General features: G+C 45.5%; 1 long non-coding RNA gene across 1 annotated transcript in view; it reads left to right on the top strand.

Annotated features, from left to right (window-relative positions):
• Window positions 1-9022: 9022 nt before the first annotated feature.
• Window positions 9023-15593, top strand: part of LOC138515534 (uncharacterized) — a 494176-nt gene continuing 487605 nt past the window's right edge. Inside the window, exon 1 of the long non-coding RNA XR_011282057.1 lies at window positions 9023-9101. This is a non-coding gene — a long non-coding RNA (uncharacterized lncRNA). The remainder of the gene's footprint in view (window positions 9102-15593) is intronic.

Below are 15593 nucleotides of genomic sequence, written 5' to 3'. Positions count from 1 at the left end.
GGAAGAGCAGTCCTATAAAGATAAGTGTGCCCTAAGGAGTCGCAGTTCATGCCAGTGAAAGGGGGAGGGAGCGTACAGAGATTGAGAATTGTTATTCAGACTGTAAAACAAAAGAATGCATTTAAAAATGTGTATGAGAATGTGTAGATCAATTTCTCTCTTGATTTCTATGGTACATGTTCTCAATAGTAAGAATTTAAATGGGTCGGAGTTATCAAGTGCTATAGATACAGCAGAAAAATTATTTATGATATGATGTGTCATTATAATGCGCCTGTACACAAGTGTTTCTAGGCGCGACAAGATGAGGGGGAAACAAAGGGAGGACAAAATAATGATCTTACTAGGCCTTTTGTCATTCAGATCTTGCAAGTGCGAGGAAGAGGGAAGGGGAAAAGTGCCAGGGGGCAGGGGATGGGGGAAGTGCAATTAACTCACAAGTGCAGCCAGCAGGTGGCTCATAAGTGCAGAGAGAAGGGACTGTAGGGTTGTAGATACAGACCCTTAAGTGCTGGGGAGCCCAGAGTCAGTGAGTGCACCTGGACATGCAGGAGCCTGGGCCCGATGTTAGAGGGTGACCAGGTGACCAGTGCACAGAGCAGTCAGGTGCATCAGCAGGGGAGAAGAAGAGAGAAAGCAGAAGCAAACAGGAAGGTCTTCCAGAACTGCAGGTGGTTCTGCTCAAGTTTGAGAGAGTCAGGGAGGCTGTTCAAGAGGTAGGCCCCAGCCAAGGAGATAGATCTGCCCCCAACTCTCTGCTTGGAGAAGCGTCTGACCCTTAGAGAGTTGAAGGTCGATGAGCAGAGAGATCCAGAAGGAAGATTTTTTGGAAGAAAAAGTTGGAGGTAGGGCAGTACTGGGTCGCAGAAAGCCTTAAGGACAATGCAGAGGGGCTTGAATTTGATCCTTGCCGCCACGATGAGCCAGTGAAGAGATTTCAGAGCTGGTGAGATATGATCCGTGGGCTTGATGCCAAGGACAAGTCATGCAGTCCTGTTCTAGATAAGTTGTAAAGGTCGTAGAGTAGAGGCAGGAAGATTTAGAAAGTGGCTGTTGCAATAGTCCAGCCTAGAGAGGACCAGAGCTCTGGAGACAGTGAGCTTCTGTGGGAAAGTGAGAAAAGGAAGAATACCTCTGAGGACGTGCAGCTAATAGTTTGACTTCTTAGAGACATCAGAGATGTGAGGAGAGAAGGAGAGGGTGGAATCGAAGATGACACCAAGGTTCTTAGTCTCACAGGAAGGAGGAGGAAGAGGGCCCAGAGTGGGCTGCCAGAGAGAGAGAGAGAGGAAAAGAGGGAGCGGGTGTCCCAATGAGGAGGATCTCAGTCCTACTAGCATTAAGGCAGTGACAATTGGTGGGTAAACCATTCCTGAATTGTGGCCAGACAGTCTGGTATGAGAGAAGAAGCAAAGGTGGCTGAGGGGAGCCTGAAAGAGAGCTGGGTGTCATCCGCTTAACATGGAAAATTGGAGCAGAAAGTAGCGATACAGTGGGCAAGAGGTGCCAGGTAGTGGTTGAAGAGCCAGGGAGAGAGGTTGGATCCCTGGGGAAAACCCCAATTAGAGAGAGATAGAAGAGAGGAAAGACCCCAGTTGGACCTCAGAGGGTCGGCCAGTGAGAAAGTAGGTCAACCAAGCCAGGGCCTGATCAGTAACATCAAGGTTGTCACTGAGGCGATTGAGCAGGATAGCTTGGTTGACTGTGTCAAAAGCAGAGGATAGATCAAGGGGAATGAGGACAGAAGGGAGATTAGAGTCAAGATTGGAGAGCAAGTCTTCACGTGTGTTCAGGAGAGCAGTTTCTGTGCTTATGGCAGCTCTGAAACCAGACTGGTGGTCATGGAGGCAACCAACAGATTCAGTATGTAGAATGAGCTGGGAGATGGACAGCTTTTCCAAGAGTTTGCCCAGGAAAGGCGTTATGGAGATTGTGCGATAGTTAGCGAGAGAGGAAGGATCAGCTGAGGGTTTTACAAGAGAGTTCTTAAGGGGAGGAAAAGTTCCAGTGGCAAAGGAGTGATTGCAGAAATTGCCCAAGGCTGCAGCAAGGGTGTCAATGTGGTCCTTGATCATTCAGGATGAGCAGGGAAGAACCTGCTTCAACAAGACTTTGATAGATTGGACTTGTCTAGAAACATCATCAGGGGTAGACAGGCGAAAGGAGGAGAAAGGAAGAGGATAGATGGCCTCAGATGGGCCAAGAGTGGTAGAAGAGGGTGATGAGGAGGTAGAGGAAGAGAGGGTAGACAGGACGCCCTGAGTTTTAGTAGTGAAATGAGAGGCCAAGTCTGTGTAGAGGGCCTGGGAGGGAACAGGAGAGGTAGGGACTGCAGCAGGATTGACCAGCTCCTTGCAGATTTTGAAAAGTTCGGCTGAGTTGTTCGATGCCGCAGAGATGCAGGCTTGGATGTAGGCTCTCTTCGTAGAGAGGACAGAGAGTCTATACTGCCTTTGGAGCAGGCGACAGGCCAGTTTGTCAGGGTGTGCGCCCGATGGCCTCCACTTCCTATGTGCTTCCCTACACTTGCGTAGAAGGGTGTCGGGTCAGAATCATACCAAGAGATGCACTTGGATTTGGGCTTCAAGCAGATCCTTGTGACAGGGTCAAGGACATCTAGAGTATTAGATAAAGAGAGATGAAGGTTAGAGAGTGCTGTGTCAGGGTGTGAGTTAGCCAAAGGTGCAGGAGGAGGAGAGAAAGCAGTGGTGAAAGCCTCAACTGGCACATGCATCATTGGTCAGATGACCGAGAAGGTAGGTGGCAGTGCCGGAGTCGGCTTGGCCTGCCGGGAAGAGAGAGAGAGGTGGGAAGAAAGGAGAAAGTGATCACTCCAAAAGAGAGGAGTGGTGAGAAGGTTGGAAGAGGGGAAGTCTGAGGAGATCAAAACATCCAGGGTGTGCCCTGCAGAGTGAGTAGGGCCAGGGGGAAGAATAGAGATAGAGAGAGAATCATAGAGGTTGTGAAAGAGTCCAGAAGAAGGGCTAGTAGCAGCCAGGTGGATATTCAAGTCTCTGATGAGGAGAAGTTAAGAGGTAGACAAGACCTTGAGATAGATTTTGTAAATAATGTTGATAGTGTAAATTTAGAAACAGTAAATGACGCACATGGCTTTGCATCAGATAATTTGTGTTATCATTATATGAAGAGGGTTGGGGGAGAGAGAGCGACAGCTCTCTTATCTCCCATGCTTCTGGTATCCCTAGATTATTTATTCCTGATTTGGCAGAGGTAGCAGAGGCACAGTGTCTAGTGCAACTAGCCTTGTGCAGGGTCCAAGGGCAGTCTTCAGGGGTAATCTGTAGCAGCTTCTACCCTTCCAGTCGGAGAAGAATGTTTACCATCAGAGCGGGAAAAACAGAAGGATGTCTGTTGCATGCAAAGAGTACAGTTCAATTTTGAAGGACTAATTATCGTTAACAATAAATGGGAGAAAGGGGTGAGAGTTGCAGAGCACAAGGATTAGTGGGACTTCCTGAAGAAGGGGTGGCACAAATAAACTGGAAGTGTAATGAAAAAATATGTGAACTTTTTAACATGGCTCAAAGAGCCATAGAAACCTGTTAAGATACAGCTACTTACACATTTTCTCTGTGTTTTAAGGACAATGGCACTGTGTCTGTAGGCACGAATCAAAACTGCAGCATCACGCTTCGCATCACTTATCTGGCTGGAGGTACGGCAGCACTCCTTGACTTGTATTGGTCCTGTGGACCCTTGTCCTACAAGCAGTTACTTCTGGCCTGGCGAGGCATTTTACAGTCTCACCACCCTGCATGTTCCCATACTTGTGGTTCCCCAGAGCCACCTGACATTCACAAATTCAAAATATGAGTCTACATTTGTGCCCCATTTATCCCTGTTCCACTTGCATCCCTTGTGCCATCAGATATGGAGAATTCAGGAACTCTACAGGCTTTCTTAGAAACAGACTCCTTGAAACGATCAAGAAGATCAACCTACATCTCATCAGCATCCACTGAGGCTCATATGAACATTCCTGAACAATTTTGACTATTTAGCCGGACAGAAATGTTTTTGACTTCCCTTTTGGCCCCTGGTGTACAAACTTTAGTGAACTCAAAGTGGTTACAAATTGTTCGCTATGAAATATTATTGTTTATGAATTCCTCTGAATCAGCATTTAGTGCAACTAAAGAAGAACTCAGGGCCTTGAGGCTTGTAGCATTGCAGAATCAGTATATCATCGGACCTCCTAACGGCTATGGAGGGCGGGGTTTGCCAGAAGGTCGGGAGTACATGTTGCACATACACACCTCCCAATGATTTGGACAATTGAACTCTGTCTCGAACGATTGCTGCATTGCACAACCTGAGGGGGCCATGAAAAAGGAGGCAGGAATTGCTGATGACTCTTTTTTGGACTCTCTTTTTTCTTGGGTGCCTTCATGGCTGAGCATAACTATGAACATTCTCATAGCTATTTTTGTCTTTTTTTTTAATTCCTGCCCAAATGCATAGAGCTGCTGCTACAATGGTCCTGATCCAGTCTAAGGCTAGGGCCACTGCCATTCCATCTCACATGGGTACTAAAACTGATACTGAAATAAATACAGGTGTAGTATTGTGTCCTCCACCAGGTTGGGGTGAACATGTAGAACAACGGGTAGATTGCGGAATTGGTGGTAGGGCGAATTGGGATTGTCTAGCGGAGGAGCATCGGTCTGAGGGGACTAGTATGAGAGATGGCTGTAAAGTTTCATTCCCCTGAGAAGGTGATATTGATGACCTGAAAATGTGTTTGTTGGTTAATGTATTAACTAAAGGGGGGAATGCTGGGGTAGTTGATAAGGGTCCCACGGGTAAAGAGAAGTTTGAATTGCGCGCGCCATATTGGTGGCTGGGGTAACAGCGATGTTGAAATAATGTGGCAATTTAGCATGAATCTAGTGTAGCTAATGGGAATGAGATATGCGTTATTTTTAATGTTGTTTGTGTTTTAGTTGATACATTTTCAAATTGCATGTGCGCAGCATGAGAAATGTCAAAATTGCTAATACAATATGAACGCAATATAGGTGTATCAGGCCACATAGCGCTTAACAACCAGACAGCAAGGAGCTCTACATGTGCATGCGAGGTAGGAGATTTGCAGTGGGAAAATCAGTGTGAGGGGTGCAGTAGTCCTGAACATAGATGTATAGGTACACATACATGGGGGTCTCTAGGGAAATAGGTTTTGGGTAGTATGAATATACAGATCTGTTTTGCCAAAAAGTTCTCTGACAAATTAGGAATTGCGCTGGCTGAAAACCTGGGTTGGGCAATTGAACGCTGTGTGACTGAGAATCTAGTTTTACAAGGTTGGGGAAGAACACAGCAACAGATGCGATGAATATCAGATGGTGAGTTTCGGGCAGGCCGTTTTCATGGCCTAGGTGCATTGTGAAGGGGAGATACAATCTCTATAAGTATATAGAAGTCTGTTATTGAATCACAGGTGGATTCCGGCCACCTGCTAGGGTTGGATTTTATGCCTGGAAAATTAAACATGATGTGGGTTACTTGTAGGGAAAGGAGCACTGATAGATCATGGATTTTAATAGAGTTGTCAAGGTGTAGGTTGGGGCCCTGTGGGCTTGAATGTTAAGTCACATAGTTTAGAGTGAAATGTGGATACCAACATGTTTGGGAGATAAAACCAGCAACAACAGATCAAAAGGAAATGTGTTTGTTCACCTCCTCTTCACATCAATGGTATTTTCATAGAATAGCTGTATGCGTCACAAGTAAGGGTAAAGGTTTCTAACCAGATGGAACCTGTGATAATTATTTGTAAATTGGGTAAATTGGGTAACTAGGAGATGAGGCTATGAGCAAATATGGAAAAGCCCCAGAGAGTGGTGTAGGGTAAACATGAAAATGCAATTATAAGTTAACGAGGATGGTGCTTAGATGAATGTATCCAATAACAAGTGTGGGAACTAAAGGGGATATGGTTACATTGTATAGGTTTAACCAATCATGTGTGGGGGTTGACTCTGTAACAACACCTTTGGGAGTGGTTTAACTGTTTTAACTGTTTTAACTGTTGCAAATTGTATAAAATGTGTGTTCTTTGTGTGGTTCGGGGAGACAGGTTAGTTTGTCTCTTTAATGTCATCTAACCCCTCCCAGCCGTTTGTACAATAAACTTGCTTTAAGGGTGGGCCTGCTTTTGGTTACGGTGATCAAAAGGCCCATTCCTACAATTGTTATGAGGAATGTTGCACAAAACTGTAATTTGAATATAAAAATAACCGAATAAATGAAGAATTTGGTATTATCAAGTTATACAGAATTTCTTTAATCAGTAATCAACTTCCTTTGTATTGGATCTACCACAGATCAAGTGGTCTTTCCTTGCCTTCTTTTCTTTCACTCCTTGTTTTGCTTTACTCATCTCCTTACTGTTCTTGGCATCAGGAATAAGTGTCAAGACAAAGGCTAATCACACACACCCTGCAGGTTTTCTATCTGTCTCTACATACTTTTATCTAATTAGCCAAAGTACTGTCCCTGGCTACAATGTTATTTATTGTGTGAATTTATTTTGTCCCTGAGTCTGATGTAATTAATGTGTTTATTCATGTTGTAGGATGATATTGTTGTTTTCTCCAGATCTTGTTTAGTGTTCATTCAAACTAATCACGGATTGTCCAAACTAGTCTTTGCCACATAATACCAGATAGTATGAGCGGGATATTGGGTTTTTGATACCCCGGTATATAGAATCAGATCAAGTAAATGAAAAGAAATGAATGATCAATTGCGGAACCTCTTTTGTGGATTACTATATTAGCCGAGCCACTATTGCTAAAACGGGTTAACCCTGCATTTGTTAACAAGAAATTCTAGCTACACCACTGTCAACTCATTTCGTGCCTTTGGCAGTACTATTGTGACTCTGGGCCAGAGGCCCAAAAGACAAATAAGACTCACCTAGAGCTTTGTTTCTTTTCAATTCTTCAGTGTTTTTAATTTGTTGCCACTCCCTATGTGCCAAGAAATATGATAGCAGAACCACTGGTAGCCTGCCTGACTATGAGTGATTCTTCTGGTTGTGCGCCTGGCATATCATGGATGCACCCCTGGCATACCATGGCAGCACAAGCAATCAGGGGCAAAGTCATTTGACATCACTTCCTGTGATATCTTCAGAATCAAGAGGTCATGTTATGTCACATTCTGTAATGTCACTTTTGGTGCCCCTGGCATTTTGGTAAATTCATGTCCCTGTCCCTAGTCACTCCTGGCAGCGAAAAAGAGGCTTCTGAGCAGGTCTGAGTAGGATTTACCCCTACTTAGCCTCTGAGCAGCCCCTTACCGGCTGCTGGGAAGGAAGAGAATGGTACCAAGTGGGGGCCTTTTTTTAGGGGAAAACACTGAGGGCCCGATTCTCAACCTGGTCTTAAGTACCGAAAAGGTTGTTAAAAGGGTTAACAACCTTTTCAGTACGTAAGCCCTATTCTGAAGGTGGCGCAGTCTTCCGAAGTCGGTAGGAATATGCCACTTTCGGAATACATGTGGCGGTTGCTAGGATGGGTTGGAAACCAACCTAGCAATCGCCACATTCGTTACCTGGCTTTTTAGAAGGGTATTCTTGTGGCACTCCTCCAGTTTTATATGTGCGCTAAAATCGCGCACATATACGGTACCATTTTGGTGCTGTTATACTGGAGGAGTGCCAAAACAAGACTTGTTTGGTGTATATGAAAGTGTTCATAAACACCCGTGTATATGAACACTTTCATATACACCCAAGCAAGCAGCTTCAACATTGTAGTCTGCAATGTTGAAGCTGCTTACTTTGGTGTAAATGAATGAACACTTTCATCTACATGGGTGTATACGAACACTTTCCTATATACCAAAGTAAGCAGCTTCGACGTTGAAGCTGCTTACTTTGGTGTATAGGAAAGTGTTCATATACACTTGGGTTCTCGGCAGCATTTTTGTAAAATAACGAATACATCATTATTTTACAAAACTGCAGGATTTCAGGATTGCGCCTGTTATACCTAAAACAGGCACCATCCAGAAGGTGCACTGTCGTGCACTAGGGGGACTCCCAAGCCCACTTGAGAATACTGGTGGAGCCTGGGCGTCTTCATTTGGCACAGTGATTCCTGCTCTTTAGCACGTTCACTGCGTCAAGTTATGAATCTGGCCCTGAGTAGGACGCGATGGGACGTCACTCCCTGACCCGCTACACATGGACGGGTAGGCCGCGCCCTGGGTCCCCTGCAACCCCCAATGCCATTTGTTGCTGGTGTTGGAGTTCACCTTGCAGATGAGCTCGTGCCTGTATTGCAGCAGCAGTAGTGCATTTAAAGCGCTAAGCCTCCTATTCCATGCTTTCAAACATCCCCCAGCGTACACCTCGACCCTTTCCCAGGAGTTAGACTGGATAAAAGTGCCCGTCCTCCCCGCTCCTTCGGTAAATGCCCGCGTCCTCCCACTACTACGCAGTTAGAAATGTTTCTTTTGTCCTTCCCTCTACATGAATGTATTTACTGATCGCGGAGGGTGCTGCTGATAATAATTCAAGATTTCCTTTCATTCTCGCAGTGTCTTTATCTGCGTTTTTGATTTCACTGCTAATAGAAAGGAGCGGTATAACATAAAACATACTAAAGGGCTTTTCTTGGGAATCGTTATCTTTTAGAAAAAAAACACAGTTGGGCCTGGTTCATGGCTGCGTTTTATAATGGCGCAATCCCATAGGAGAACGTTCTGTGAATAAAGCCCTTAAATATTGAACGTGTTAATTAAACGTTCAGTGTTCCTACCCAGACATTTTTTGAGCGCTGTGTGTTCAAACACTGAACCTAGCCTAACAGGTAATTTGCATTTGAACAGGATGCCCAGCCGGAATTAAGCACATTTTGCTAAATCATGTTACCTTGACAAATACTCAGGTTGACTGCATTCGGTTGGAATCTAAATCCGTCGGTTGAACAAGTCGGGTTAGATGTTCAGCTGGTATGTGCCGAGCGCCATTCTTTTGCCTCCTGCAGGATGACACCACTGGGCCCTGCTGCTGCAGGCATAACAGCAGTGTGCAGCGAAGGAAAATGTTACAAGAGGTATCTTAAGAGGTGAGCAGCAGAGCGGGCGATCTGTTCAGTTATGCCAGTCTGAGGCGGACGGAGACACCTTTCTGTGCTGTAGGCGGAGGAGGCGCAGATAACTCAACTCCTATGAGGGCACCTGCACTCTGAATGATTCAAGGTCAGTTTATGCTGGCGAATATTTTCGGTGGAGGGGCGTAAACATCACTGGGAATTAGATTCAAGGAATATAGGCAGGTTTGAGGGAGCTCTACCCGAGAGAAAATGTTGAAATGGTGCATTGTATAGCACAATGTTTGAAAAAATGAGGTAAAAAGCCGCACAGTTTATAATCGGTTCTTTAGGGTAAGACATGAACGCATCGAATAAGTGTTAGGTGACCCACAGCACACAGGCTGAGTTTCTCTGCTTCCTGATGCCTGTGCCCAGAACAGACAAGAGAGCTGCATGCTCGCCCTGGCTGCATCGAAATCTCTTGAAGGAAAGAGACATTTGAAATATATTGACGGAATGAACTAATGTTCTTCTTCCTGGTGCCTGAATAATGCCCATTATGGAGATTATTGATATTGATATTTTATTTGTATGTTATAGTTGGTTAATGCATGGGGGTTTCCACAGATTTTAATCTAATCATGCCTGGGTTTTGAAAGGCTGTGTTGAGGATTTACTTGACTAGGTTATGCCCAATTTCCCATGTATACTACTGTGGACGAGGTATCCATGTCTGTTAACCTACTTTAGAGAAAATTAATGTGTGTTTTTGACAGGTTTTAATGTAATCCCACCACAGTCATACATTTGAACAAGAATTGGCAATGCCAACCGTTGGGCTTTTGTGTAGGCTTATGAAAGGCACTTGCCAGGCATAGGCATAGTGGTATTAACTGGCCATTGATGGTGCCAAACGGTACACGCACCTGCGCATGTGATAGCAGTGCCTGGCAAATGTCTAATGCTTATACACAAGCCAAAACAGTTGGCTTTGCCAATGCTCGTTTTTAACAGGATTTCAGTGTGAAGGGCGGTGTAGGACTTATACATTGAGTGACTGAAGGCAGACCTGGTTGACATTTGTATTGCACCAGTAGTGGTTTTAGAACTCCAATTAAGTCATTAACTCTTAGCAGAATGCTTTGAAAAAACACTGGCAGGTACTTCCAGTGCAATGTTTGATGGTAAGACTTGAATAAAGCAAGCTCTAAGATTACCCATGAGGAGGGGTTTTGGGCGGGTAGGGGCAGGAACTGGGTGGGGATGGCCTGAGGGATTAGCATGGCCATGGGCAGTCAATGGGCAGTCAATGGGTGGGCAAATAACCAAACAACACCTACAAACCGTATGTCCTCCTCAAATGGCATTCTCCCTATCTGTACTCTAATGTCATAGTTTTGGCTTATAAAAGGAGTGACGGCCCTAATTATTCGACTCCAATTGTGTTTTTTATTGGTACATCTGTCTATCTTGATGCCTTGATGTGGGTGTTACCCTCCCCCATTCATATTCTCTCTCTCTCTCTCTTTCTCTCTCTCTCGCTCTCTCTCTCTCTCTTTCTCTCTCTCTTTCTCTCACTCTCCCCCTCCCTGCCACCCCTTTGCACTTCCATTTCTTTGCGTCCTTGTATTTTATTTGAATTATTCCTTTCAAACTTCGATAATTACCGAAGGCCATATTTCATCTTTAAGGGAGTTACACATATTTTTCGTTTTAGTTATATGTACATTAGCCTAACCCTACCATACCCTTCAATTTTTGGGCATAACAATGGTTTAGTTATATGAGCACCTTCTGATACATAGTTTTATGTCATGCTGTATTACGTCATGTTTTATTATGCCATTTTAGAGCTCCTCAAGACCATTAAAATGGCAGCTTTGCGTGGTATAAAACACAGAAACATAACATATAATAATAATAATAATAATAATAATTTTGCATTTATATAGCAATGTCATGTCGCTTGTACAAACCCAAGAGCTGTGAATCAACGGGAAGGTAACATATAGCACTCAACAGCCCCCCTAATAATTAAATATCACATGTTAGTGACACTGGGCTCAGGAAAATGCACACATCGTTAATTGTAGGCTTGCAAAGGCTGACTCAGCAACCCTTCTGAGCTTAAGATTTATTTGCTGCCCTCTATTAACAAGACAACGTTACTTCCTCACAGAATTAGAAGGATAGGCAAGGCAGAATTATGCAGATTAACTCCTGCAAGGAGTACTCTGAAGTCCCACACCACCATTGCCTTCCTCTTTAAGCTGCTATCATACTTCATTAACTCCCAGCAAGCTCAGTCCAGGGTCTTACTCCTAGAAGAACGACAGACTAAATGTCACCCTCATTTAAGAGTGTAGTTTATCCCAGCGTTCCTGTCTATACAACTTAACTGTTTGGGTCATAGGGAGTAAGTGGATGAGTGTAACGATATCTATTGAGGACCACTATTAACATGGGATGGACCTTCTCCCCACCAGTTAAAGCGCCACACTAAATACCGTTATTTCTGTAATATTGAGTTTGCTTAGCCTTGTCTGAACAACATATAATATCACCAAGGCTTTCTCCGCCTGTGCCACACTAAGCCAAGAACCAGGCCTGGGGTATTGAGATAATAGATATTTTTATTTATTTGAATTAGATGTTATGAAACTCACACTGAAATGTCAAACACCACTTTATCTGTGGCACAACACAATAAGCTTCTCGCAACATATATAAATCACACAAGTGAGTTGAAAAGAACACAAATCACGACTTTTTACTTACTTCAAGTTTCACTTCAAGAAATAATTAGCACTGGTCAGTGAACACAATTTGCAAATGTAGTGCTGCACAATTTCGATTTTCCTGCGCGCTTAAAAGGCTAGCAGTTTAGTTTTTCAGATTTGGACAAATGCATGTGGCAATTATGATTTCACCCACACTTTTGGTTTAAAATAAACGCAGGGTGATTTCGCAGTTTGTTTGTAGACCCCCCTACTTTGGTCTGGATTGGGGAAGCCTGACAGAAAAATTAGGATGATTGAAGAATTTTGGATTTCAGACCTCTCCACTGAAAGGCCGGTGTTGGGGAAAGTTGGACAAAAGACTGGATGATGGAAGAACAAAGACACCCCTCTTCCTTAAAGAAGTCAGGGTTGATCGGACAAAAAGGATTACCCAATGAAATTATGGGCTATAGTTTTTTTTTTTTTTTAAACTTTTGTTTATTGGCATAAAGGGTTAAAACAGGCACAGTACAATTTATAAGGCAATGAGCCGGTAACACAACCGCGCGCATGACAGCTCACCATGGTGCAGATGACTATCAGGAAATAACATTGAGTGGTGACGCAGAGAGATGACCACAAGCACACACAGGAAAGGGGAAACCGATGAGACAAGTTAGACTTCACATGGTATAACGGGCTGACCTGGTGGCGTAGTTGGAGTCCATTCCACCTCATCTCTACTATTGAAGTAGCTACAAAATTCCGACCAGACATTCTTGGGTCGTGATCTCGAAGGCAGGGAACCAATGTATCCTTCCTCGCACGTTTGTGTCCAGGTTAGGGCCTTTAGCCACATCGAGAAGGTGGGAGGACTGCGGCGCTTCCAACATTGCAATATACATCTTTTGGCCACAAGAGTGCTTACATTCAAAAATTTTGACATTTTCCTTACAGTCTCACCCTCCCAAGCACCAAACAATAGGGCAAGTGGCTCCCTTTTCACCGGCGAACCAACTATTTCGGAGAGTGCCTCTGTTACGGCCTCCCAGAATGTGTTGAGTGTGGGGCAGGACCAGAACATGTGTATGTGATCTGCTTCGTGGGAGTTACATTTAGGACACACGGGAGTTGAGGTTCCTTTAAATGAGGCAACCCTGTATGGAGTGTAGTAGAGCCTATTAAGGAGCTTAAATTGTATGCAGCGGAACCTAGCGCTAATGGAGACCCTACGTGTGTGTGTGCACATTGTGCCCCAGAGATCATCTGTAATTTCCATTTCGAGTTCCCTGGCCCATGCGTCTCGTGGTCTGAGAGGGGTAACCGCAGATTTACTCAGTTGCATTTTGTACAGGTGTTATATTATTCCCTTGGCACCTCCGGAGTTTGCTATATATTGTATTTCAGGAGAGTCTGGGGGTTCAATAGGGCAAGAGGGCCACACCGCCCGCACCGCGGCCCTGAGTCTATAATATTGCAGCATTTCGAGCGGAGAGCCGGAATGTTCAGGGCGCCATGTCTGAGGGGTGATAAAGGCTCCATCCGGGAAGAGGTCAGTAAGGGCACGGTAGCCCAGGTTTTCCCAGTGGTGTGCAAGATGTTGGTCATGCGTGGGGGGGAGACCGGGAAATTGCCACAGGGGGAGCCACTTATAGTAAGGGTGCTGTTCTTGGTCAGAGCCCAGGATACTCCCCCACGCCCTGAGCGTGGTGGCCACCGGGTCTGCCTGGGCGTCAGTATGAAACTCGCGGTGCAGTAGTAGGGTCATGATATTAGTCCCCCCCTCCCGCCAGTTTCTCGAGTTTTACATGTATGGGCGGATTCTGGAGGATGTACCAATGGGAAGCGTGCTGGGCCTGTGCCGCATTCCAATACAGGCGAAGATCTGGGGCTGTGAAACCCCCTTTGTCATAGGGCAGCGTCATGTGTTGCCACTTTTTCCGGACCGAGCCCAGGTGCCAGAGGAATTGTGCACACTCCGAGTGGAGCCTTTTGAAGTATTGTATCCCAGGCCAGAGTGGTACGTTAACAAAAACATACAGGAGCTTGGGGACCACAATCATCTTTATTAGGGAGAGCCTGCCCGCCAGAGACAGGGGTAAGTTGCGCCATTTGGAACACCTGGAGGTGACAAGTTGTGCCGCGGCTCCGTAATTGTCTTTCAGTAGGGAGGATTTGTTTAGTGACACCTGCACTCCGAGATACTTAACCCCACCCGGGGACCATCGCAGAGGATACTCACAAGATGGTTGTTGAGTTGCCACAGTCAGAGGGAAGATGTCGGACTTAGAGTAGTTGATTGTAAAACCTGAGAACGTACCTATTTTAGTAATATCACGGATGATCGGGTCCAGGTTCGTGGAGGGATTTTTGACATATAGGAGGATGTAATTTGCATATAGAGAGATGATCTCTGGTGCATCCAGTAGTCGAATGCCTTTATTACTGTGGCATCCTCTAACGTGGTCAGCCATGGGTTCGATAGCGAGCGCAAAAAGGAGGGGAGAGAATGGGCATCCCTGATGAGTGCCCCTGTATAGTGTAAATGAAGAGGAGGAAACAGAGTTAACAAGGACCCTAGCACGTGGGTCAGTGTATCAGAGTTTTATATACGAGGTCATATTTGGACCCACCCCCATTTTGTCCAGCACGGCCCATAAATATTGCCATGAGACCATATCAAAAGCTTTTTGGGCATCCAGCGTAACCGCCACCGCATCGGCGCATGGGTCAATTCTGGACACCACATTAAACAGGCGGCGGATATTAAGCGCCGTGGAGCGACCAGGGATGAAACCGCACTGGTCCGAGTGGATCATGTGGGACATGAAAGGGAGAAACCTGTTTGCAACTATCTTAGCAAAGATTTTCATGTCAGTATTATTAAGGGATAAGGGTCTGTAGGATCCACATTCATCCGGAGGTTTTCCAGGCTTGGGAAGGAGAGTTATCAAGGCTTCCCTAAGGGAGGGGGGGAGGGATTTCAAACGAAGTGACTCGGACCAGACCCCGTGTAAGACAGGCGCCAATATGGCCACATGTTCCTGGTAAAACTCGGACGTGAGCCCGTTGGGACCAGGCGCTTTGTTTTTAGGAAGGCCAGATAATACTTGAACAATTTCCTCCAAAGTAAACGGGGCGTCTAATATTTCACGGGTGTCTTGGGAGATGAGGGTCATAGGGGTGTTCTCTAGTAGGTTGTCTAGGTCTAGGGCCGAATGCTCCGGTTGGGGACCGTACAGGTTGGCATAGAAGCTAGTGAAGGTGTCTAGTATGGCTTTGTCTGACCAGTGTCTTACTCCGCCCCCGTCTATAATGTTATCAATGCGGTCCCCACCAGTCTCTGCCCGCACCAACCTGGCCAGGGTTCTACCCGGTCTGTCCCCGTCTCCATATTTACGGGCAGCCGCAGGGCGTGTAAAGTATAACACCTCACTCGTAGCCAGTGACTCAAACCTTTCCAGCTCTGCTCTGGTCTCAGCTAGGGTCTGTGTGGACTGAGTGGTCAGGTATTCCTGTTCGAGTTCTTTACGTTTGGTTTCCGATATGGTTAGGGCTTGCCTTATAGCTTTCAGGACTCCTGCCTCCCTAGAGATGCACATCCCTCTGATATAAACCTTAAAGGCTTCCCACCTGGTCCCTTCAGATGTGTCGGTTGTATTGTTCTTTTCGAAGAACGTGGTTATATCTGCCAGTACCTCGGCTTTAAAGACAATATCAGCCAGGGCGGTGGATTTGAAGCGCCAAGCGGGTCTCGGCGGCAATGTGTGTCGCCGAGTTGTATCTGCAGGAGCACGGGGGAATG

This window comes from Ambystoma mexicanum, chromosome 6q, assembly GCF_040938575.1.
Source record: "Ambystoma mexicanum isolate Mex_15411 chromosome 6q, UKY_AmexF1_1, whole genome shotgun sequence".
NCBI lineage: Eukaryota > Metazoa > Chordata > Amphibia > Caudata > Ambystomatidae > Ambystoma > Ambystoma mexicanum.
This window is presented reverse-complemented; position numbering and strand designations above follow the sequence as displayed.